Source organism: Camelus ferus, chromosome 18 (genome assembly GCF_009834535.1).
Source record: "Camelus ferus isolate YT-003-E chromosome 18, BCGSAC_Cfer_1.0, whole genome shotgun sequence".
Taxonomy (NCBI): Eukaryota; Metazoa; Chordata; class Mammalia; order Artiodactyla; family Camelidae; genus Camelus; species Camelus ferus.
Window position 1 is genome coordinate 5,194,005 of NC_045713.1, and position 25,527 is coordinate 5,219,531.

Consider the following 25,527-nt stretch of genomic DNA (forward strand, 5'->3'; position numbering starts at 1 on the left):
TCCTAGCCCCTTGTCTGCTCACTTCCGGCCCCCAGACCCAAGCAGGCCAGTAATCTAACCCCAGGTTGGAGGGACCCCGGACACTCAGTCCCTGCAGCCTCGCCACTTTTAGGTGAGGGATCTGAGGGCCGCGGAGGAGAAAAGGCCACGAAAACACGTGAGCGGCAGCCGGCAGCAGGAGGCCAGGCAGCGCAACACACAGCCACAGCCCCTCAGAACGGCTGGGTCAAAGGCGGGAGGAGCCACAGTCGCCCGCTCCAGGGTACTCCTGCTCCGGAACAACGTGACGGGCTCCCGGGCCTCGGTGTGGAGCTGGGACGCTGAGGGGGGCGTGGCCGTCGGGACCGTACCAAGAGCGCAGATTCGCAGGGGGAGGCCTGCCCCGGAAGCAAGCGCGCGGCCGGGTTGGGCGGAGCGGGCGCCGCCGCCAGCCACGCCCCCACCCCCGCGGCCGGCCCAGGAGGTGGTGGCGCCTCAGTGGTGCGGGCCTGCGTCCTGCTCCGGAGCTCGGAGTGCTGCCGGCTGTCCGTGGTGAGTGCGTGCGTCCGCCGACGTGGGGTGGACGAGTCCGGGTGCCAGGGCTCGGGGTGCGGGCGCTGCGGGGCCCGACGCATACCGGCCGCCTCGGCAGCCTGGGCCCTCGGCGCTGGGAAGGGCACTTTGGCCGGGGTGCTACCCGTTTCGCCCGATGCTAGCTTTGAAAGTGAGGCTCCCATCTCGGCCCTTCACTTCGATTTCACCTCTCACGGCGGCTTGAGGGTCGTCATTTCCACGGCAGAGGGTCCCGACGGGCCCTTCAGCGAGGATCCGGTCTCGGCCCACACTGCCACCCTCGGACTAAGCCACTTTTTCTCTCCGATCCTCACTTTCCCTGTCTGCACAGTGGGCCTCAGGAGGCGGCCAGTCAGAGGGTTAACTCCTGTGGGACGCTCTGGGTGAGTGCGGGCGGGACCCGAATCTGACCCCGGAGCATCAGGTGGGCTCAGTCTGGGGCTCAGGCAAGCCCGCCAGCCCTGCCTTTCCTGGGAAACTCTTGAGTGTCTGAGTGCGGGCAAAGTCCTGGCATCCATGGCGGGGAGCAGTGCTTCTTGCGGGCAGGTGTCTTGGCAGCCGCTACCACAAGTCTTTGACGGGCTCAACTGGGCAGCGTGACACTCTTAAGTTCGTGGGAGCAACTGGGTAAGAGGTCGAGGTCTCCTGGGCGGCGAGGGAGCTTGACCTCGAGTTTTTGCTTTTCATTTCTCTAGGAGAGTCACCATTGTGTAAGCTGGTGACCAATACAGGGGAATTTGGGGTTTTTTCAAAGAATGTGGCTGCCTCCTCTCTCAGACCCAGAAAATGTAGCCTTTCTTCTGGGCTTGACCGAAGTAGGGAATAGTGCTGTCGCCCCGGGAGACCGGGCTGGAGTGGGTAGTCCTGGATTTGAACCTTGGCATCTTGGCAGGACACTACTTGGGAGCCTCTCCTTTTCTCCTCAGCAGCACAGATAGTGATACAGCCCACTTTGCGGGCCCCCACAGGACTGAGGTTCTGAGGATTAAAAGGGAGGGTCCTGGAGGGTGACATTTGAGAGCTGTAACGTTCTGTGTAAGCTGAGCAGTCAGCTAACCCTCTGGGATCCAGTGTCCTCACTATGTAATGCTGTAATTCCTCAGGCCCTCCTGTGTGAGAGAAGGCATTGATTCATTAATCTCTCACAGGTTCTGTCTACACAGATCCCATTTGAGTGGTTATGGGGTTAACCTGATTAGGAAAACAGTCCAGAAGTCCCAGTTAGTAAAGCAGTCAACCCAGAAGACTTCTCTTTGTGTCCCTCTAAGACATCCTAATTTTTCTCTTGAGAGTGTGGTCAGTCCTTGAGCTTCTCGTGATTTTCATACCACCTGAGGCAGAGAATTGTTTCATTGGGCAGGTAGCTTAATCATTATTGAAAAAATGGGTCTGCATTTCAGAGAATAGAGTATTAGCTTCCAGTGGTGTAGTGTTGAAAACTTCAAAGTGATCTTAACTCTCCCCAATTCTTTTGTGTCTGGTACTTGAAGAAAATTACAGGTGGGTTAGGTTTGAGGTGAAAGGAACTCCAGGGATGTACTTCAGCGCCTGGTAAAAGCAGCCTTGACTGCAGTCACCATAAGGCAAATGAGCCTCCTGGGTGATTTGAGTTTGTAAACAGCCACAGAAGTTGTTTGTTGCCTGACAAGCCTTAAATTTCAGGAGCTGCCAGTGACTTCGAATTGATCCTTCCTTAACCCCTTGAGAATCAGGATCTGGGTCAGGTAAGTTCTGTGTACTTAGGAGATAGGCTGTTTGAAATCAGAACTGCTTGGCAAATCCAGAATCTTAACATGGAATAATTCAAGTTAATAAGAATTTGGCTCTTAAGCACACCTCCCCACCAGCAATGGAGGCTTCTCTAATTGTAAGACTTCTCACAGTGCCAGAGGGCCCAGCTGCCCTTACAACATCTCTGCCTCCTTGTGCTTTAGGAAGGAGCAGGGCATTGGATTGGGGGTCAGGGAACTTGAGATCCAGCTCTGACACTAGCATTGCATGCCTCTCGGCAAACCACCCCAGGCCCGTGGGCCTCAGTTCAGTGCTACGGAATTTAACTTGTATGTCAGATTCATTTAAAAATTAAAGTCTGGCGGGAGGGTTTAGCTCAGTGTTGGTTTCATTAGCATGCACAAGGTCCTGGGTTCAATCTCCAGTACCTCCATTAAGAAATGAATACATAAATAAGCCTAATTACCTCCTCCTAGAAAATAAAAATAAATTTAAAAATAAATAAATAAAATCAGAAAAAAGTGAAATGGAGAAATGACTTATGAAAAATAATTTTTATGCTGTTTACAAAAATATTAAGGGCTCATTATTTTAAAAAGTGCTATTATAGAAATATGCAATATAATGAACATTCCTTCACAGTCTTACATAAAGACAAAAGATCACTGCTGGTGGTGTAGTATATAGTCTCCAGTTGTTTTTCTTTACATATAAGAACATCCGTTACCTAGATTTTTGTTTGTTTTTACTTAAAACAGCAGGAAGTTTTTGACTATTTAAATTTTAAACACAGAATTAAGATGAAACTTAATTCTGTTCTGAGGCTTGCTTTTTATTCCTTAACATGATGTCTTTCTATATCACTCTGTAAAGATCTACCTCATTCTTTTTTTAAAATGTCATTCTTTGTAAAAATGACAGAATATTCCAGTAGCCAGTATTAATGAAAGCAATTTATGCTGTGTACAGTCTTTTGCTATTTTGGATTCTGCTACAATGATTAGTTTTGTTCTTTATCTTTGGACAATTGGACAAACATTTTTTCATAATGAATTCTTAGAAGGGGCAGAGCTAGAACAGTTATGAACTTTTAACACATCGATCGCCACATCACCCAAATCTGAGTGACAGTTGTGTTTCCTCAGAGGCACTCGATCCCCAGTGGGCAATCAACGTGTTAAATGTATTCATTTAACAGATGTTGACTACCTCCTGTGTACCAGCTACTATGTGAGGTGTCGGGTGTATAGCAGTGAACAAAACAGACAGATCCTCTGTGGATCTGACACATGGTTTGTCAGATGATATGCTTTCAGGTTTCAGATTCATTTGAAAATTAAAATCAGAAAAAAGTGAAATGGAGAAATGACTTTCTTTTTTTATAAAAGTGTATTTTTTCTGTTTACAAAAATATTAAATGCTCACATAAAAAGACTATTGCAGAACATGCTGCAGACAGCGAACGTCCTTCATAGCCTTATACTGAGACTTTTTCTCTGTGGAGAGAAAGTACAGAGGAGCATGTGTGTTTGTAGAAATGGTGTGATTTTAAATGTCAGTAGGTATTGCCAGACTTCCCTCCAGAAGCGATACCTTGTTACAGTCCCATCAACAGAGACTCATCATTTTTTAATTCATAATTTGTGAAGACTAACTGCTAATGGCAGAGCTGCTTTTATTTCAGGGAAATTTGTGCCAGACTCTGTGCTAAGTTTACACTATGTATGCACATGTGTACAAGTACACACACACTATATATATATATATACATATACATATATATTTTTTGGTTCTTCTGATGACTGGTGTTTGCATGCCCTCTTCACAGCTGGGGAGGCCACCTCCGAGATGACATCACTTGCTCAAGGCTATGAGCGTGAAGCTAAGGCCTCACGTAGGGCCATCTGCTTCCAGGGCCCTCCCTCCTCTTTCTGTGCAGTGTTATGTCATTTTCTGACTGCAGGGTTTTTTTGCTTTTTTTTTTTTTTTTGGTGGAAAGGAAATCTCCTAAAACATATAATTGCTTAATAATATGATTGTTCCTCCTCACTTCCAACACTGCAGTGCACAAGTGATTATATCTATCTTCTATGTTTCACTGTACATTTCATTATAATGTAAAAAACATACGTGAAATGAGTATCTTATAACAACATAAACTTTGCCAGTTATTATTATTATTATCTAGGCAAACAGAGCAAACAGAGCAAAACTGTTTTGCAGAGCAAAACTCCTGTGCAGTTATCTGGCATTGGATAGAACTTTAGACTCACTGGGCCAATGGGGAGAAGCTCCTGGGTCAGAGGTAGCTTCCCAGCTTATACAGGCACCAGCTTATATTGGTCCACACCAGGCCTTACTTTCTTCATCCACAATGTGAGGGAAAGAATCCGTGCTCAACCTGCCTCCTGGAACAGCTCAAGAGGTGTGTCTTTTCAATAGTGAATTCCCTTTATTCTTGACAGTGTTTCCATCCTGTCATCCCTGAGGAATGACACTTAGAAAACACATATTTGGCCTTGAGGCTCTCGAATTCCATGTTTAGGGCCTGGTTCAGCACTTGAGAACCCTGGCCTTAAGGGGAGCCAACGTTAGAGTAAATAGTGATGACCAAGTGTATTCAGTTCCTTCTTGAGATAATGCATGTGAGGCATTTACTCTTGGTGCTGAACATGCTTGTGTGTGCTGAGGAGCACTCAGGACAAGCTGCCTTTATGTGGGGGGTCATGTGAGGCCCCACAGAAGAGGGGCCATTTGAGTTGGGTCTTGCAGGGTTTGTAGGAGCTCACTGAGCCCACCAAGGCACACCCTCTCTGGGGCATGTAAGGGTAGAGGTTGCCTGAGGCTTGGAAATGATTGGGGCTGATCTGAAGGCATCTTGTGAACCATGCTAAGTGATGGGAAGGCTTTTAAATAGGTCAGTGATGTGACTAGCACAGAACATGTGTTCTTGTCTTGGGTTTTTGGACTCTTTTTTACTGTGCAATGTCCTCCTCTCTGATTGAGTTCATCATTTAGGAGTCTTACTCTGCCTAAATCATACTGTTTTAGAGCTCTACATTGTTAAAGTGTTTTTCCTTCCCTAACCCTCTCACCAAGTGAGGTATTAGTTGTGTGCCTGTTGGGGTGTGTGTGCGTGTGAGTGAAGGTGGCAGAGGAGTCCCATGGTGCAAATCATGGCTCTTTGCAGGCTGGTGGCTCCTGTTGGTTGGGTCCACTAGAGCCAAATTCATCAGCCTCTGTTATGCCTGATGCTGGCTGGCATGGCAACTCAGTTAATGCTTAGGGATGTTGTGAACAGAGCATCTGGGGGACCTGGTTCTTCTCGCTGGCCAGTGGAAAAAACTGCTGACATGGGGGGCTTATTTATTTCACTTATCAAGAGGTGGCTGTGTTGGAGGGAAATCTAAGAATTATCCTTTAATTGGAGCACTGTGGGTTGAGGCAGTCTGATCTCCATTGCACAGCATCTGTACAGCTGAGAGAACTGTACCCCCAGAAATAAATCTGTTTCAAGGCTAACGTAGAATATAACCATGGGCCAAACTGTGGTGCCCTCCACTGTGGACTGGATTCTTTGGGAGATGTCCTGTGGTAGCAAAATAGAAGGGGAAAGCTGGCTTTTGTCCCCCTGGTTGTAATCACAGAGGAAGACGGACTCTGGGATGTGTCCTCTGATGTAGGGTTACAGAGTTTACGTCTCAGTGAAAGTTACGAATTATGTTTAGTCGTTAAAAAAAAAAAAACTCCCCTAGTTTTATCTTTAATGCCTTTTCCTGTGGCCCTGCCCACCCCATTCCTTTTCCCTCAGTTCAGCCTTTCATGTCACCTCTTCCTGTGATGCTTAGGTAAGAGCACCGTGACCCTGTGATACTTTGATCCTCACGGCAGGCACCGTCATTGCGTTGGGTAGACTGGGTCTGTACAAAGGTTCGAGGACTGGGTAGGAACACATGAACTTGCGCTCACCTTCTGTGAACCCAGATGTGTTGACTCTGTATCTGTGGGTCACTTGGGTCAGCTTCCAACCCTGTAAACAGGGGTGGCACTTCTTGAAAACACAGGAGAATGGATGGGCCAATTGTGCCCGGCTTCTTTCCAGAGTGAGGTTTAGGGTGAGACACATTCCAGGCACTGGAGTGTTGCCCGCCAGGGATTTGCGGTCTTGTACAGAAGGACATTTGTCAATTTCAGTGAAGGGTTTCAGCACCTTTGTGATTAAGAAACCACACGGCGTTACCTGGACACTTTGGACGCAGTCCCTTATGTAATATGATTTGCAAACTCTAAAAGGTCGTTTAGCACGAGTGCAGAGATGAGCCAGCCCTTCCCGCCTGCCTGAAACCCCCGCTGGCAGTCTGTCTCCCAATAGTGACCTCACCATTCCCTGATCCCTGCAGCTGTAAGGACGAAAGACATTTTCCCTTCTTCTTCCTGGGTTTCCGCCCCCACACAGTCCTGACAGTTTTTACTCTTTGAATCTCTTTCTACTGCTGTGGTCTCATGGCCGCTGTCATTTCCCGCTATGCCAGCCCTCGAATTGGCCTCCCCCGAGTCCGTCCGTAGTTCCTCCACGCTCTTCCCCAGCTCTGCTCGTGATCTGTCCATGGTACCATGGCTAGACTGATCTCGAAGCCCTGCCTTTGCTCAAGAATTTACAGTCGCTCTCACTGTCTTGTTTTCTGTTTATATTTCCTCTTCTCCATCTGCTTCCATCAAGGATGTGGAAGTGATTTATAATAAAAGGAGTCTCCTCCCTCCCTCATGGCAATGTGGCTGGAATAGACAGTGAATTGGGTGAGGACAGGGGACCTCCCCATCGTTTCCGAGTGTAAGCCAGTGCCCAGAACAGGGCCAGGGATGAGGTAGGCCCTCAAAAAATACTAACTGGGTGAGTGGAGGGATAAGCGGATGGATGAATGGCTGTGGCTCCTCTCTCCCAGGTGTACTGCGGAGCTTTCTCCTGCGTATTGATGGAGATGCCAGTGTTGGGTCTGATCTGTATTTTTTAAGATTATTCTAAGATGCAGTATGAACTTTTAGTAGGGTTTTAGTTGTCCATCTAGGTATGAAATTTTAAATGTTTCAAGTTCCTCCTGAAATGGATAGTTTATTCAATGATTAATTATTTTTTAATTGAAGAGGAAGAACCTATGTACTCGTTCCCCCCCCCACCCCCCATCATAGTATTCTAAGTCTTTCTGGATATTTCTAGATCAGTTACCTGGATGTGAAACACATGAATAAATTTGTTTATTTAAAAAATTCTAATGAAATGAATTAAAGGGATCTCGTCTAACCTTGGAGTGTCTGTTGTGTCGGGTGTTTTCCATCTCATGTGATGAGCATAACACTGGGAGGCTGGTCGGCAAGGGGACCGAGGCTGAGTGATAAGGAATGTATGTGCCCCGGGTCCCGTGGTGTCAGGAGCATATCTGGGGTTTGAACCAAGGTCTTTTTGCCTACAAGGCCCATGTTCTTGTTCATGGCTCAGCTGGGTTTTATTTTAGGTTTGTTCAATTTCAAGGCCCCACACTCTCCTCAGCAAAATAAAAAACCACAGAAAGAACTAGCAGTTGAGAGAAGGACTCAGGGAGGCAGGTATTTGTACCAAAAAACAGTCAAGGGAAGCCATCGTGATGGAGGACAGAATCAGCTCAGAGCTTCCTGGAAGGTAAGGAAAGAAGAATGGGCTTGCACAGCAAATGTGACTGGAAAAAGGGAGCAGATTGGTTTATCACAAAAGGGAGCAGATCGGTTTATCACAAGCGCTTTTCCCTGGGGCTTCATGTGAGGGTCATTGAATGAGGTAGTGGCAGCAGCCTCTTTTCCCACCAGGTGTTTGCATGTGCCAGGCCCTCTTTGAGGCACCAGGACTGCCCTTGTGTGTGGACGAGATGAGGGTGGCTTAGGCCAGGGTGGAGGGAATGTTCTAAAGAACAGGAATATGACCACAGGTCATGCTTTTGGGGACCCCCTGGGGTAGAGGCAGAGACCTGCAGGCTCCCTTCTCATGCTGTAAGGGCAGATCTTTGAAGGATGGGACAAGAGGATAGACTCAGAGCAATGTATTTTACCAGGCAGGGGTCAAGCAGGAGATTCTGGGAGAGTGAGTGGGGGAGACCCTTTGCCGGAGGTGGGAGGCGGGCAGTCCACAGTGGAGGTCCTGAGCTTCTCAACCTCCTGTCCACTGAAATGTCTGCTATTTGGCCGTGAAAGTTGAAAAGCCTGGCTTGGCTTCTTGCCCCCTAGTGGGTGACCGTAGGCAGAGCCAAGAGTTCTCAGAAGGCAGCCTTGGTTCTGTTTAAATGCTTCTGGCTGAAGGGCCAGCATACTGCACCATCAAGTGTGGAGTGGGAGAGAGCCGGGAGCGTTTGTGGGTTCAGTCACCCAGCAAGTGTAATACTGAGCACTGTGTCTTGCCAGGCCTCTTGAGCACCAGGGCTACAGAAACACCAGGGACCTCCAGCCAGACACCAGCCCCTTCTGTGACACCAGGGCTTCTTTAATTTTGAGCAATGCTGTCACCTGATGGTGTAGTCAGGGTGTTACCTGCCAGCTGAACCCCAGGTCATGCAGTGAAGCAACTTCTATCTACAGCTTTGCCTTGGTCTAAAAATGTTGTGTGGGCATGCAAGAGGGCGACAAAGGGGCTCTGACACCAGCTGGTCTGTGTTTGAATCCGGGTTCTAACACTTGTCAGTTCCCCGACTTTGGACAAGACTCTAACCTCTGCTAGTGACGGCTCCTGCACCTCGGGGCATTGCTGTGAGGAGGAAATGGAATCGTAGAAAGTCAGAGTGCAGATACTTAATTCATGGTAATTGTTGGTACAATTAGTATTTATTAAGAAAAAAATAGATAAGGCAACTAGAAAATGATGGGGGGAGGTGGGGACCCCGGGATAAGGGTAGTGTGTGGCTGCTAGGGCTGTTTAGATTTCTCTAGAGTTTCCTGACATCCAGAGCAAAGACGGGAAAGCACATCAGGAATGGCGCGTGGCTGCTGGTGGGTACGAAGATTTCCTGTGGGGGGCGGGGTGATGAAAATGTTCTGGTATCAGCTGGTGGTGCTGCTCTCACAATGGGTGAATCTACCGAAAACCGCTGGGTTGTATACTTTTTAAACATTTTTTAATGGAGGTGCTGGGGCTTGAACCCAGGGCATGCTAAGCATGCGCTCTACTACTGAGCTATTACCCTGCCCCTGAATCGTACACTTTAAAATGGCGAATTCTGGGGCTGTGAATTATATCTCAGTTTGTAAAACTCCGATTTGTCAGTCACAAGTCCCTGAGCAGCTTGACCCCCACTAGTTCTGCTACCGAGTCCCATCACCTCGAGCGAGTTCTGCATACCTGCGGCAGACGTCTTTACTGCTCACGGCGTGTTTCTGTGTCCCCGCCCCGCCCCCCCCCCATTCCTTCGCCCTCTTGAAGTTAACCTCAGCTAATGGCCTGCGAGTGGGAGTGATGTGTGTCACTTCTGGCCTGACACACATTTAGGGGCTGGGGCTGATCCTCCCCAGTCTCCTCCCCATCACAGCAACCCTGCAGGTGATGGGTGAAGACAGTGGCGTCCCAAGAAAAATGCTGCGTGAACCACTGAGTCCCCTTATGGAGGCCCAGAACCCAGAAGAGGCACCTGGCCTCCCCTGGACGTTGTGTCACTTATGTACCCTGTCACTTGGGGTGGAAGTCTGTGCTTAAAGGAGGACGCCTTTTCCCAGCACTGTGGCCTGGAGAAATGTCCTTGTGGCCCCTCCCGCTGGTGTGCTGGGTGATGTGGGCGTCATTTCTAACGGGGAGCCACAGCCTTTGCACTGGACCTCGAGCGTGTTCCCACTGCTTGCCGCAGCTGAGTGCGCAGCCCTGTCCATCAGAGGGAACATTAAACTCAGCCTCAAAGAGCATCTCGAGGGACCAAGTGTCCCTGTCTCGAGTAACAGCATGGTCTGATGTCAGGGCAGCTGACATCCTATCCCAGAGAGAATGTAGTCGGGCAATAAAAAGCTCTCATCCGCTAGTGATTTATTGCGCTATGCAGTCTTGTAAATGGTGTAATAATTGTGGATGCTTCTACAGACACCGTAAGATAGTCATCTGTCACCATAGGGTCTGATTCGTACCTGCTCATTCATGCTGTTGTGAACTTTTAATAACCCCACTCCCGAATCCTACAGTTTAAAGCATGGTGTGACCCTGTGGGCTGAGATCACAGAGATGACCTTCAGCGGGTGCTCGATACATGTTTGATTGTCACTGGCCTTTAATACGTGGCTGTGGCCTGATGTCAAGGCGACTGCAGAGCTGGGAATCAAAACCATGTCATCTGAGGCCCAAGCATGACGACATCCTGGCCTGACCTCATGATAAAATCTGACCCCTCGGAAAGTGGATGCCCACATCTCTGGGTGCAGAGGTACTGCCCAGAGGAGCCTCGTGTGGCTTCCTGGTCCTCACTTTCTGGCAAAGCGCCTGTATCTTTGCTGAGTGACACAGCCTACTGTGGGCTGAATCCGGGGTGACCAACCAGCATGAGGACCAGCTGAGACCATTGTGACATTGTGAACCAGGAGTTGGGCGACCCCCTGTCCTCTTCAGCAGGTAGCCAGTGACGGCTAGGGTTGCAACAGGATGTAACGGAGAGGGTCTTGCACGACGGCCCTTAAATCTCCTTCTTTGAGTTGCTGGCTGTGGGATCTTCTGTAATTTTCTGGTTCCTTCAGTCTTTGAGTCTGTGTCTGTAAAATGGGTGACTTAATATTTATCTAAATAGGCTTACTGTGAGAATCAAAAGTAAGAGCTTGTATCAAATGATGCTTGCACATGGCAGGTGTGGGGTTGATGCTGGTTCCCCTCACTCGCCTTCTGCTTCGTGAGCAGGCTGCGCACACAGTACTGATTAGGACCTCGCAGGCCTTTCTCCTCCAGTTCTCTGTGCCTGTTTTTGGAGACCCAAGGGCACTCACCCTTGTTTCTTGGAGGTTTTGAGGAATCCAGGTCATCGGACCTCTATTCAGCACTGGCCAGAGAAGCGCAAAGTTGAATAAGACATGATTCTTAATCCTCACACGTTCATAACCAGGTGAGAGAAGCAGATGTGGACGTAACAGACTGGAACCCAAGGCAGATGCTGCCACCGAGCGTGAATATGAGGCAGGGAGAGGAGGTTTTATGTAGAAAGCGGCACTTGAGTTAATTTGTGAAGATGGAGCTTCAGTGGCTACAAAAAGGAAGGACCATCCTTAGGAGGGAAAACAGTGATGCAGAACATGCAGCAGCGTGTAAGGTGTGTCAGGGGAGCTTGATGGGAAGGCCTCACATAAGGATGCTACGGGCTTTTTAAAAAAAAAAAATTTTAATTTTTAAACCAAGTTTTGACTTACATAAAAGTTGCAAAAATGGTACAAAGAGTTTCCTTAAGTTTCTCACTCAGCTTCCCCTGATCATCACATCTTACAAAATTATAATAAAATGATCAAGAACAGGCAAATAAGACTGGCACAATATCATTAATTAAAAAAATTAAAAAGCAGATAGTCAATACTTTAGGCTTTGTGGGCCCTAAGATCTCTGTCACAACTACCTGACTCTGGTTTTAGGAAGAAAGCAGCATAGGTCATCTGTGAATGAATGAGCGTGACTGTGTCCCAGTAAAAATTTGTTTTCAGAAATAGTTAGCAGGCTGGGCTTGGCCTGCTGACCATAGCTGGCCAACCCCTGGACTAAACTCCATCCCTTATTAGAACTTTACTAGGTCTTTCCGCCCATGTCTTCTCTCTGCCCCACAGCCCCATCCAGGACCCGCCTTGCATTGAGTTGTCCTGTCTCAGTCCCCTCCAGTCCGTGCCAGTTCACTCCCCTCTGATTACCTTGATGCTTTTGGAGAGCTGGTCAGTTATCCTGTTGAATGTCCTTCAGTTTGGGTTTGACTGATGCTGCCTTGTGATTGGAGCGAGGTTACGCATTTGTGGCAAGAACACCTCATAATTGGTGGTGTGTCCTTCTCAGTGCCTTGTCTTCGGAGGTTGACTGCTGGTGATGTCTAACTGGACCTCTTGGTGAGGGTGGTGACTGCAGGGTTTCTCTGCTGTGAAGTTTCGACTTTTCCCTTTGTAGTAAGTATCTTGGGGGAGATCCTTTGAGACTGTGTAAATCCAGTCTCCCCCCGCCGGCCCCCACCCCCGGGGACTTCGTGCTCACTAATTTCAGCACGTCCATTGGCGGATCTTACCTGCCGCAGTTCTTACTGTGGTATTTGTCAGACGATAACTCTCTATTTTCCTCTTTCCTTCTGCATTTATTAGTTGGACTTCTACTGTGAGGAGGAGTTGTTCTTTCTCTCCCATTTATTATTTCATTATTTATATCTGGACTCAGGGATAGTTATTTGTTCTATGGTTAAAAATCCATAGCTCCACTAGCAGTGAGCAATCCAAAGAGGAAATTAAAAAACAATTTCATTGACAGTGGCATCAAAAAGAATTAAATACTTAGGAATACATTTAAACAAGGAGGGGTAAGACTTTTACACTGAAAACTTCAAAACATCTCTGAAAGGAACTAAAGAAGACTTAACAACCCCCCACCCCAAAGCAACAATGCACAGATATAATGCAGTCTTCATAGAAATCCCAAGAACTTTTTATGCACAAATGGAAAAGCTTATTCTAAAATTCTTATGGAATTGCAGGGAACCCAAATAACCAAAACAATCTTGAAAAAGAACAAAATTGGAAGACTCATATTTACTGATTTCAAAGCTTACTTTTAAGCTATAGTAATTAAGACAGTGTGGTACCATTGTAAGGACAGACAATGACTGGGTCAATGGAATAGGATTGAGACTCCAGAACCTAATTCATACATATATGGCTAATTGATTCTTGACAAGGGTGCCAAGGCCATTCAATAGCGAAAAAATAGTGCTGGGAAAACTGGATATCCATCCATATGCAAAAGAGTGAAGCTGGACCCTTATCTCATGCTATATACAAAAATCAACTCAGGATGGATCAAAGATGTAAATGTAAGAGCTAAAACTATAAAACTCTTACAATAAAACATGGAGGTTAAGGGGGAGGGTATAGCTCAAGTGGTAGAGTGCATGCTTAGCATATACAAGGTCCTGGGTTCAATCCCCAGTACCTCCTCGAAAAATAACCTAGTTACCTTCCCTCCCCAAAATAAAAAGTTAAAAAAAAAAACTTAGGGGTTAATCTTCATGACCTTGGATTTGGCAGTAGTTTCTTAGATATGACACAAAAATCACAAGCAATGAAAGAAAAGAAACATAAATTGGGCTATTATGGACTGAATGTTTGTGTCCCCCTAAAATTTACATGTTGAAATCCTAATCCCCAATATGATGGTATTAGGTGGGAACTTTGGTTGGTAATTGGGTCATGAGGGTGGAACCCTTGTGAATGGGATTAGTGCCCTTGTCAGAAGAGACCTCTAAGAGCTTGCTTCCTCTCTGCCCTCTGCCATGTGCCTGTTCGAGGAAGCAGTTGTCTATAGGCCAGGTAGGGGGCTCTCACCAGACACTGGATCTACTACTGGGGCCTTGAACTCGGACTTCCCAGCCTCCAAACTAGGAGAAATACTTGTTGTTTTAAGCTACCTAGTCTCTGCTATTTGTTATAACGGCCCAAGCTAAGACATAGACTTTGTCAAAAATTAAAAACTTTTTATGCATCGAAGGACACAACCAAGAGAGTGAAAAGACAGCTCACATAATGGGAGAAAGTATTTGCAAATTATATATTTGATTAAGGTCAAATATCATAACTCATAACTCAAAGGTCAAAACTCATAACTCAACAAGAAACAACCCAATTAAAAAATGAATAAAGGACCTGAATAGATATTTTTCCAAAGAGATACAAATAGGCAACAAGCACATTAATATTGGTGAGAATGTGGAGAAATTGGAACCCTGGTACGTTGCTGGTGGGAATGTAAAGGGGTGCTTTTGCTGTGGAAGCTGGGTTGGCATTTCCTCACTACATCAAGCATGGAATTCCCATATGACCCAGCAATTCCATTTCTAGGTCTGTACCCAGAAGAATTGAAAGCAGGTACTCAAACAAATACCTGTATGTGAATGCAGCAGCATTATTTATAATAGCCAAAAAGTAGAAACAACCTAAATATCTATCATCTAATGAATGGGTAAATAAAATGTGGTATATCCACACAGTGGAATGTTAGTTCTGCCATAAAAAGGAATGTTATTCCACCAAAAAAGCTGATGCAGGCTACAGCATGGATGAACATTAAACACCTCATGCTGTGTGAAAGAAGCCAGTCACAAAGGACCACTTATTGTATGATTCCATTGATATGAATTGTCCATAATAGACAAATTCACAGAGACAGAAAGTAGGTTAGTGGTTGCAGGGGCTGAGCCATGAGGAATGACTGCTTAATGGGTACAGTGTTTTTTGGGGCAGATGATAGAAAACGTCTGGACTAGATTGTGATGATGGTTGTGCAATATTTTGAATGCACTTACTGCACCTTTAAATGGTAAAATGGCAAATTTTACATTATGTGTACTTTACCACAATTTTTTTAAAAAAAAAAACTTGAAAATGACTACCTCCCCCCAACCCAATAATATCATTATTTGGTTGTTGAAATTGTTCTAGCTTTAGCCACTAGGAACTCCTTCACGTTGTCTCCTGGTTCTTTTGATAGCCCCATCTTTCCCGGAGCATTTCCTTCATTTATAGCACCACAGGATGTTCCAGGCTCATCTGTTGCTTTTCATGCCCCATCCCTGGCTTCCCCTCCCCCTACCCCCAGCCCTCCAAACTGACACACAGCTTTTGTTGTTGTGTTGTGAAAATATCACAAAGAAGTCTGAGGAATGATCTGGCATCTTGCTGTTTCTGTAGCTGGATAACGTAGATCTTATTCGTCAGCCTGCTGAACTTGTCCTTTTTCAAAAACATAGATACCATCCAAAATTTTTCTGATATCTTTTATTTAGCTGCTGTGGCTTGCTGAATCCAAGCAGCTGAATTTGGTACATGTTCACTGCCGTTTCAAGAGTGAACTCATCTTCTGGGCTTGAGATCACAAACAAACCTCTTCTGAACCCTGCGTATGGATTTTTTGCCCAAGAAATTTCAGATTTCAACAAGAGCACCATTCTCCTGAGTGATGACATGAATGGGGAATGAGCATACTCAGACCTCGTCTTGTAACAAAAGCTGAGAGTAACACCCTTGGTCACTGTACGTGCCTGCAGAAAGGAGGCGGGATGGGACAGACGCGGGGAGTTCTAGTCCTCATACAGACCCTTTCCCTTCCGAGAAGATCAGATTTGTCCAGAACTTTTGGGTGTCTCCAGATCATGTTTCTCTAAACTCTTAAGGAAATCCAGGGGCTCTGGGGAGTCACCTAGACCGGATTCCTTGCACCCTCCTAGTTTCAGCAGACCCAGAACACAAAGCACAAGACAGAGCACCAGTTAACAACTTTTCTCTTTTTGCAGGTATCACTCCGGCCACATCTGTTGTCTCATAGAATTTCAGCATCAGCCCCTAGGAGGTAGTAATATTATCCTGGTTTTACACATGAAGATACTGAGGCTCAGAGATTTTAAGATTTGTGCACGTGTGAGTGCGTAAATATCACGGCATACGGCATTTAAACACATGAACTGTTTTCAGACAGATTGTGTATAAATGATTATTCGTACTTTCTCAGGACTCTGGTCCTGCTGTCTGAGTCACCCACTCCCTGCCCCAGCAGCTTTCACACCGACAAGGGCTCCAGGGACAGAAGGGTATGTAGTGAGTGACTCGCAGCAGGTGGAGAGCTGAGAGGTGACACTGGTGTGTCCCCAGGCTGTGGTCCCCAGGTTGGTATGTGGTTGTCACCCTGGGCCAGCACCCCCACTGCACACCTTTCCCCCGAATGCCACAGAGGGTCTCGTCTACCAGGAGTGGTTTCCATGGTAGTGAGCACCTCACCCATCTCTCCAGTTTTCCCTCTGTCCTCCTCTCTGGGGCACAGACTTCGTGGCGTCCCTGGACTCCTTACTGATTCTTGTATGTAGGGCCTATTCCTGCCTTGTTTCCCTCCCAGGCTGCTCTGGACACAGTGCTTTGTGGAGTTGCTCCCTCCACCCCGGGTTAGCAGTTATGTCTTGTGGAGGAAAAGCTGTAGAGAAATGTTGAAAATAAATTGCTTTTTGGAAAATGATTTGACAGTGAGTCAAAAGCCTTAAAATAATTATTCCCTTTGATTTGTAAATATTTTTGAGATATATTCAGAAACTCTATTTTCAGAAAATAATCAGAGGTGCACAAAAGCTTATCTTGAAACAATATCAATCATGTTTATCATGGCATTGTTTGTAATAGTGAAGATACTGAATAAACCACTCTGCAGTCATAGACTGGAAGAACATTTGAGATTTTATAATGTGCACTATTTAATAAATGAAAAAAGTGGGACAAAATTATATGTAGTATAAAACAAGTAATATTGAAAATAAATATGTTTTATGATATACACATAAAACAGCTAGGACAAAAACAAATAGGTGTTTGGGTTATGTTTTCTTTAACTTTGTGGGGTTTGTTTGGTTTGGTTTGGTTTGGTTTTGGTAGAAGTACTGGGGACTGAACTCAGGACTTCATGCATGTTAAGCATGCGCTGTACCATGGAGCTATACCCACCCCCAACTTTGTTTTTAAATTTAGCATATTTTCTTTAATAAGCATGTATTTATTTTTTAACTTTTTATTTTGAAATAGTTTCAGATTTACAGAAAAGTTACAAAAATAATGCAAAGAATTTTTGAATACTCTTTAAGCAGATTCCTCAATTGTTAACATGTTACCATGTTTACTTTATCACTTTCTCTGTCCCTCTCGCTCTTTTTAAAAATTGAAGTGTAACTGACCTACAACTCTATATTAATTCTGGGTACACAACATAATGATTTGATGTTTCAAATTACATTACAAAATGATCACCATGGTAAGCCTAGTTACCATCTGTCACCATACACAATTGTAATGTTGGCTTTATTCCCCATGCTGTATATTTCATCTCCACGACTCATTTATTTTGTTACTGGAAATTGGTTCCTCTTAATTTCCCTCCATTATTTCATTCATCTCCCCATGCCCCTCCCCTCTGGCAACTACCTGGTTGTGAGTATTTCTGTTTTGTTCTATAGATTCCACATATAAGTGAAATCATATGATGTTTGTTTTTATCTATCTGACTTAACTTCACTCAGTATAGTACCCGCTTGGCCCATCTATGTTGTCACAAATGGCAAGACTTCATTCTTTCTCAAGGCTGAGTAATATTCCATTGTATATATACCACATCTTCTGTATCCATTTACCTATCGATGGGCGTTTTATTTTGCTTTCATATCTTGGCTATTGTAAATAATGCTACAGTGAACATAGGGGTGAACATATTTTTTTTAGTGTTTTTATTTTCTTTGGAAAAATACCCAAAAGTGGTATTGTTGGATCATACGGTATTTCTGTTTTTAATTTTTTAAGGAACCTCCATTACTGTTTTCCCTAGTGGTTGCACCAATTTTCATTCCCACCAGCAGTGCACCAGAGTTCTCTTTTCTCCACATCCTCGCCAACATTTGTCTCTGTATTTTTTTAATCATGTTTTTTCCTGACCTCTTTGAAAATAAGTTGCACATATGGTGCTCATTTACTCCAAAGTACTTCAGTACTTCTTTTCAGAAATTCAAGGACGTTTTCTTACATTGCCATAGTGTAATAATCAATCAGGAAATTAACATTGATATACTACATTGTCTAATCATAGCATTTATTCAGATTTGCCACTAGTGTATTTTATAGCAAAAGAAAAATCCTCCCCCACCACCTCCGGTCCAAGATTGCATTTAGCTGTAACCACTCTTTAGTTCCCTTTGATCTGGATTAATCCTCCAGTCTCTCTTTATCTTTCATTACCTTGACATTTCTCAAAAAGTCAGACCATCTCTTTATAGAATGCCCCTCGGTGTGGATTTGTCTGATGTTTCTTCATGATAAGATTCAGATTATATGTTTTTTGGCAGGATATCACAGAAACGGTATTTTGTCCTTAGAGCGCCGTGTTAGTTGGCAGGTGATGTCTCTTTGTTCCAGTCTTGGACTTAGATCCCTTGGTTACAGTGGCATCAGCCAGGTTCTCCACCATGAATTTCTGTTTCTCTGTATGTAATCAATGAGTTTCTCATCACACTTTCACCCCTGACGTTTTAGCATTCATGATTCTTGTCTGAAACAGTTATTACTGTGGGGATTGCCAATTGGTGATTTTCTAAGTCCTCCATTCCTTCTACATTTATTAGCTGGCATTCTGCTCTAAGGAAGAACTTTCCCTTCTCACCCTTTTGTTTATTTGTATCAGTGTTGACTCTGGCGCTATTCTTTTATCCTGTGGGTTATAATCTGTCGCTAATGGTGTTTATTTTGATGTTCAAATGGTCTCAGATTTCCCCGGTGGTAGACTCCTATGTCCTTTAAACATGTCCCTGTCATTCTTCAAGCCCTTACTCTTGGGCACAGCAAAGAGACCCAGGTTCACCACTACTTTCCCTGCCCTTCTTCTTGAGTCAGCCATTTCCCCAAGGGGTCCTGGTTCCTTTTGATGGAGAATAGTGTTTAGAAATCAAGACCTGGTGCTGGATGACTCCTTGCTTCTGGAGGATCATTACTTCTAAGCCCTCTCAACAGACAAAATTAGGAAATACACACAAGTACATACACGTTTCTAGATCTCTCTTTATACAGTAAGAAACCGTTGTGTATACTGATACCTCCAGTTTCAGTCCAGCCCACAGTGTTCATTCCCCAGTCGCTCTTCCATATTTGTACCTCCCTTCTTCAGCAGCAAGAAATCCAGCCCCCATGTATTTAATTTCAGAATTAACACATGAATACCAATTATCTCGTTGTAAAGGACAGGCAAAGCCAAGGTGCCTTTAGACCCCCACCACCCCTTTCGTATTCTAGGCATTTCCTAGAGGAAATCTCTATTGTGTATACATCCTCCTGGATCATTTTTCTGTAGAAATATATAATTTTTCTTCTATTGCATTAATGATTTCATAAAGAGAATGTAACTTTCTTTTTTAATATATCTTGGCAGTCTTTCTATGAGAGTACCATTAGTTCCATATAATTATTTTTTAACTTCTGCATAGCATTCCATTGGAACTGAAAACATAAGCATACAGTTTGGGGCTGGGACAAGCAGTGCTGGGCTCAGTGAGAAGCACAGTCCAAGAAGAGAGTTACCAGACCCAAGGGTCTGGGAATTTTTTTCCTCTTAAGAAAACAACTTTAAAAATATTTTTCTAGGGGGAGGGGAAAGCCTAGGGGTAGAGTGTGTGCCTGGCATGCACAAGGTCCTGGGTTCAATCCCCAGCACCTCCACTAAATAAATAAATAAATAAATAAATAAAAACCTAATTACCTCCCCCCCAATTTTTAAAAAAATTTCTCATTATGTAAATAACACCTATTATTTATTTATTTATTTATTTTTAATATTTTTATTGACGTATGTCAGTTTACAATGTTGTGTCTATTTCTGGTGTACAGCACAATGCTTCAGTCATATAGAAACATACATATATTCGTTTTCATGTTCCTTTTCACCATAAGTTACTATAAGATATTGAATGTAATTCCCTGTGCTATACAGATTAAACTTGTTGTTTATCTAACACAGTAATTATTTTAAAAGAAGCAAATAATATGTTAAAAGTAAAGTGGAAAAAATTAGAATCTCACCTCTGAGACAATATTTTGGTGATCCTTTCACAATCAGCTTACACATATACACAAGTAAGTTATTTTCACATCACGGGGACCAGAGGACACATGCTGTTGTATTGAAGATACTTATTTTGCAGTGTAACTTACATATAGTAAAGTGTGCAATCTTTAATGAACAGCTTGATGACTTTTTACATAAACTTCCCTGTAACTACCGCCCCAGATAAAATACTGTACCTTGTCAGCATGTCAAAGCTTCCGTTATGTCTCCTCCTCCATTCATGATCCTTGACCCAAAGGTAGCCACTGTTCTGACCTCTGTCACCGTAGATTGCTTTTGCTGGTTCTTGAGCTTCAGCTTTCAGTGGAATTGTACAATAAGTTACTCCTGTGTTCAGCCTCCCTGGTTCAGCATTATGTCTGTGCGATCTATTCGTGTTACTGCATGCAGTAATTCATTCTTGTGCATGGCCATGGGTACTTAATACTTTTTGCTGTTGTTTACTTCTTGTCATTCAGAATTCTTCCCGGTAGTAACAGCTACATTTATTACAGTACATACTCTGTGCTAGGCACAGTTCTAAACCCTTTACGAGCTCAGCTTGTTTAATCCTCACAATAACCCAGTGAAGTGGGTCCTATTATTATAATGACAGTCCATGACTCTGTCAGGTTGAAGAAGTTCCCTGTTATTCCTAGTTTACTGAGTTTTTTCATCATGAATGGATATTGAATTTTGTCAGGTGCCGTTTCTCCATCTACTGATGGTCACGTGAGTTTTTTAAAGCCTGTTATATAGAGGATTACATTGATATTTGGATATTGAACTAACCTTGAATTCTGGAGAAAACACCACTTGATCATGACATAGTATCCTTTTTACATATTGTTCAATTTGATTTCCTAATATTTTAGAAGATTTTTGCATCTGTGTTCATGAGGTGTGTTAGTCTGTAGTCTTTTTTGTACCGTCTCTGCCTGGTTTTGGTATCGGGATAATACAGGCCTCATAAAAGAGTTGGGAAGTATTCTATTTTCTGAAAAAATTTGTGCCAAATTGGTATAATTTCTTCTTTAAGCATTTAGCAGAATTTGCCACTGAAGCTGTCTGCTCCTGGAATCCACTTTTGGTGAAGGTTTTAACTACTAATTTGAATTATTTCAGGGAACTCTTCAGCTTATCTATTTTTCTTGGGTGAGCTCTGATGATTTGTGTTAAGAAATTTGTCCATTTCCTCTAAGTTATCAAATGTTGATGTAAAGTTGTTCCTAATTTCCCATGTTACCCTTTTAATGTCTGTAGACTCTAATGATGGCCCCCTTTTCATTTCCCTGTATCAGTGATTTATGTCTTTTCTTCCTGATCAATCTGCTTGAGGCTGATCTATTTGAAGGCAATGTATGTATTAAGAGTTACAAAAATTCAAATGGAGTCGAGAATTTGAGGATTTTTTTTTAAGAGAAAGCTTTTTGTTTAAAGATGCTTTCCTTAATATTATTTAAGGAGGAGATCAGATGGACCTCAGAAACAGACACACGTTTTAATTCAAGCTCCACCACTCACCAGCGGTGTGACCTCAGGCAAACCACCTAAACCCCCCTGAGCACTGATGTCATCCTTAGAAGGAGATAGTAGTAACTCCAGGGTGAAACGGCTGAGACACTGACATGCACCACAGAAGGGCCCAGCCCTGGTGCCTGCTTATAGTGGTCACCCATGCATCTGTTACTCACAGTGAGAAATCTGAACCAACTCTGCCAAAATTGCCTGCGTGTGGAGTGTTCCCGAGCTTCTCTGGGGCTCCCGCTCGCTTCTCCTCCCCTCAGTTCCCACAGCACTTTGTCAACGTTTATTTCATAGCATTTCTCACATTTGACCGCAGTGTCTTCTGTGTTTCCTTGACCAGATCGTGCACGTGTGCACAGCCAGGCCATGGTGTTCTCATCTTTTCTTCCTGGTGCCCATATATATTTAAATGATCAATTATAATTTAGTAACTGCAGAACAGGAAAGTAATCAAATAAGATCAGTGGCCTGTCCCACAGCCAAAGAAAATATCACTATAAAGGATCCTCTAGCAACGTGAAAAACTGTTTTACAAAATAGAGTACATTTTATCTGCTTTTTGTATGAGTGTATGTAGGTGTGTGTAAGGTATTCAGATATGGAAAAAATGATGGGAGGCTCTAGAGAGAAAATAGCGATGTGGGTAGATGGCCTCTGGCCTGACCTTTTTTGTCCTTTAAGAGAAACACTGGAGCAGAGTCAGCCTGGGATGCGAGGGGGTGAGCCCCTGTCACTGGAGGCTGTACCGGCAGAGGCTGGGATCGCTCGGCACAAAGGACTGTCGTGGTTCCCGATTGGGAGGCCTGAGGCAGGCATTCCTTCTCCCCTGGGCCTCAGTTTACAGGTACCGAGCCCTCCCTCTCGGGGCCGGAAGGAGCAGTGAGGTGCCATCAGGGAGCAGTACCTTGCATCCGCGCAGACTGAGTTGGGTTCTCAAAGACATAACGCAGACGTGGGGATGGTGTGCTTGGGGGGCCTGTAGACTCATTTACCCCTGAACATGCTCCTCGTTAAGGCTGAAAGCCCGGCTCTGCTGGAAGCACAGAGTGTTCTTGGAACCAGTTTCTTAACCAAAGTAGTTAGAGCTTCCCCCTTTCCTGCCTTTTTCAGAGTCTGCCCTGAGCCTCCCCGTTTCTCTTCCTCTTTTCCCGAGTCCTTAGGATGTGCCCTGGACCACGTATCACTGTGTCACTGTCTGCCTTTGTTTTCCATAGCTCTTGTCCAATGTGAAGTAGGAGTGTGTGTCTGAGTGTGTGTCTGTGTCTGTGTGTATTTCAAAGGGCTCAGTGAAAGAAGGTCCAGGAATTAGTGGTGCAGTATTAACTCAGGTCAGAGACCAGGGATTTTCCTCCCGGTGTTGTCACCAATCAGCCGGTTCAGCTCACTGAGCATTAATTTGGCGGGTCTATGTCCCAGGCCCCTGGGGTCATGAAACCCAGTGCACCTAGCCTTCTGTTGACCCATCTCCAGTGATGCGGGGCTGTGGCTCATAACAGCTCATTTCACTTTTAAGCACCTTTGTCGGAAAGTTCTTCTGGGGAAGTGTGTGAGTCTCTATCCTCTGTCACCAGGCCCCACTTCTACACTTTGGGGCCTCCCCCCTCCTGTTTTTTGACAACCTTATAAAGGAGTCAGCTGCCTCTGAATCTCCTTCTCTTTAGGGTAAACCTCTCTTGTTCCTTTACAGTAAGCTTCTCATGTGACATGTTTTGGGGACCACACCATCCTGGGGACCCTTTCTGATTGTCTTCCAGTTTGTCTTTGATGCTGACCGCGGAGCCCATTTGTAGCTCTGTTAATGGGTCCTTAGTACAGATTCACTTTGGGGAGGCCCTGTTGGCTCCGGCCCATCCCATCCCCTTCTCTGTGAAAGGGAGGCGGCTGCAGCATCTGTGCCGCAGGCTTGCTGTGTGGATGAGCCGGGTGAACGGTAACAGGCCCTGCCGGAGCTGGGGGGTTCGAATTCTCTCTCATCAGACTGTCACCCCTTATTCCCGCTGATGCACTGGAGGCAGGAGCAGACTTCAGAACAGCTCTGCCCAGAACTTAAGTAAACCAAGGCGGGTCCTCCAGCTTGGAGCTTCTCTTTCCCACATTCATATCCAAGGCTAATGAAGGCAAAGACGTGGTCAGAGGGTGAGCCCTATGAACTCATGTTAGGAAAGCCTGGTCCTTCCTCCTGGGTCTCTCCTTTACTCTCACGCTGCTACCACCCTGACAGCATTTCTGACCCTGGGTGTGTGGGGTTTCCCCCACCAAGCAATTCTCTGTGACACCAGCTAGTATCCTACAATTTAACTCAGTCCTGACACTATCTACATGGAGATATGGTCAGATCCCACAGGTTAAGGGCTCAGTCCCGCAAGACTGCTCCCCCTACCCCCACTGCAGATGCCAGTCACAAGACCAGGTTGTCAACCTGTGCTTCTGACCGATTGGCTGTAAATGGGGGTTCCCACAACCCCCTCCTTGGGTTTGATTAATCTGTTAGAGCAGCTCACAGAACTTGGGAAAACATTTACTTATGTTTATCAGTTCATCAAAAAATATAATGAAAAGATACATGGGTGAGGTCTGGGAGGATCCTGAGCCCAGGAGCTTCTGTCCCCGTAGCGTTAGGGTCACATCTTAGAACATAGATGTGGTCCCAACCTGGAAGCTCTCTGAGCTCCGTACTTCTGGATTTTATGGAGGCTTCCTCACATAGGTATGATCAACTCCATTATTAACTCCATTTCCAGCCCCTCTCCCCTCTTTCGAGAACAGAGTTGGGGCAGGTACTGAAAACTCCAAGCTTCTCATCATGGCGTGGTCGTCATGGTAACCAGCCCATCCCACCCAGAGTTGCATTCGAACAGAAGATGCTCCTGATGCTCTTATCACATAGGAAATTACAAGAGTTTTAGGAGCTCTGTGCCAGGAACTTGCCTGGTGCAAACTTTCAGTCATGCTACTAAGTTATACTCTCAGAATGTCCCAGAGTATGTATTGTTCAGTCCAGGTGGCCAAAGCCCTGGGGAGGCTGACAGAAACAAGCCCGCGTGGCTGTCCATGACAGGCAGCAGTTTGGGCGATCAGCCCCTCTGGGGCTTTGTCAGCAACATTTGTGCTGAGTAATGCTAGCTCTTCTCTCCAAGTCACACTTTCACAGATCCAGCTCCGCTGGATGCCTTCCTCTTTCACATCATTGCATCAGACACAGTGCCAGTCATGTGTTTCCAGATCCCACCTATAATATGCCCTGTTAAGTGGGGGAAAGGTTGTCAGCTGGGGCATTTGGGCATCTGCTATGGTACATTGGCCAGAGCATGTTCTAGTCTCGGATGTCTTGGTCACGGCTCCGTGACTGTACTGATAATGTGGGTGCAGGCACTGTTCAGGGTTACCGCCCTATGATGTACTTCTAATCATGCCACACCCTCGCCTTGTAATCACCGCTGCCCAGGGCCCTAAGACCTTAGACACGCAGAGGGCTCCTGGGCCCTTCGCACATGGATCTTGGTCTCTTTGAAAAGGCTCATCTCTTCCCTGCCACCCTTAGACCCCCACACACAAAAGTATCCTGTCATAGCTCTCCTGAGTCACACCCGATCCTGTAACTACTGCTCTTTTGTGGTTTATGTCTTGGCACATGCTTCCTCTATCTGGAACTTCTCTTACCTTCCTTGTCTGACTGTTGGACTCTGGCCATTTTTCTCGACTCAGTTCAGAGGTTGACCCCTGGTGACCCTTCTTTGACTGACTGGACCGTCTTATCTTCTTCCTTAAAGCTCCATTTCCCCCTCCGCCTGGCCTCCCCACTGTGCTGTGCCTATTGGGATATGCCTGCAAATGACAGCAATGCGTTGGCACCCTCCATCCCCCACCAGTGTGATGGCAGAGGAGGT

General features: G+C 45.2%; 1 protein-coding gene across 3 annotated transcripts in view; it reads left to right on the top strand.

Moving 5' to 3' along the window:
• Positions 1 to 419: 419 nt before the first annotated feature.
• Positions 420 to 25,527, top strand: part of LOC102510441 (NADPH--cytochrome P450 reductase) — a 52,812-nt gene continuing 27,704 nt past the window's right edge. The window contains exon 1 of one of the 3 annotated variants that reach the window (XM_032459585.1): positions 420 to 531. The gene's annotated coding sequence lies outside the window, so the exon portion shown is untranslated. The other 2 variants (XM_032459586.1, XM_032459582.1) reach the window with 2 other exon arrangements.